Genomic DNA, 982 nt, shown 5'->3' with positions numbered 1-982 from the left:
TGTACCCATAGTCCCACCTGTACCTGTAATGTACTGACCTGCCACCAATCATGAATTTGGGACAGTTCCCTTTGTTCCATGTCCTATTTATCTAGTTTCTTGATTGTGAATCCTGGGACGCCATTTTGACATCATGCTAATATCCTCTCATCCGGACGATGTGTCTGTCTTTATTCCCTTTAAGACTTAATAAATGTTCGCCTTAAGTTGTATTTGAGGCCTCTGTCTTCTCTGCACTAGGAGCAGCTCGCGTGCTACTGCCCCTCATCCCCTAAAAATGTATGCCTGCGCCAAATGCATCTCCACCCCTGCCCTGGTCAGGAGCACCTCCCAGCAGCTGAGCTGACTACTGTCTGTGTTGTTGCAGAAATGGCCCAAGACACTGACAGACGAACGCTTCAGCAGCTTGACAGCCCCACGTTCCCTGACCTCATCATCCCTAGTCGCAGCATCCAAACCAGCACCGTCTCAAGGGACATTGACACAGCCACCAAGTTCATTGGGGCCGGGGCTGCCACAGTTGGAGTGGCCGGCTCTGGAGCTGGCATTGGGACTGGGTTTGGGAGCCTCATCATTGGTCATGCCAGGAAACCGTCTCTGAAGCAGCAGCCCTTCTCCTACACCATCCTGGGTTTTGCTCTCTCGGAGGCCATGGGGCTTTTCTGCCTGATGGTGGCCTTCCTCATCCTCTTCGTCATGTGAAGGAGCCTTCTTCACCTCCCATAGTTCTCTGTCCCACATCTTGTCTGCCCTGTATGTTGCTTTCCCTGCACCTCCCCAGGCAGCCGGGGGAAAGAAATTGGCTCAGGGTTTGACAGAGGGAAGACAAATAAATACTGTATAAATGAATGAATGAATGAATGAATGAAATTGTATTTGAGATTGGGGTCCCTTTTATTCCCTAAAGCAAGGTTAAAGAGCAAGTCATTTGTGAGAGTTTACAGACTGCAATTACTTCATGCCACAATTCCCACCCCCCACC

General features: G+C 50.1%; 1 pseudogene; it reads left to right on the top strand.

Annotated features, from left to right (window-relative positions):
- Positions 1-702, top strand: part of LOC101642797 — a 6,104-nt pseudogene extending 5,402 nt beyond the window's left edge.
- The last annotated feature ends 280 nt before the right edge of the window (positions 703-982 follow it).

The sequence above is a fragment of the Echinops telfairi genome, unplaced genomic scaffold (genome assembly GCF_000313985.2).
Source record: "Echinops telfairi isolate 266 unplaced genomic scaffold, ASM31398v2 ScPeMD7_16;HRSCAF=60, whole genome shotgun sequence".
NCBI classification, from domain to species: Eukaryota; Metazoa; Chordata; class Mammalia; order Afrosoricida; family Tenrecidae; genus Echinops; species Echinops telfairi.
The sequence above is the reverse complement of the archived record's forward strand: the minus strand, read 5'-3'. Positions and strand labels throughout refer to the sequence as shown.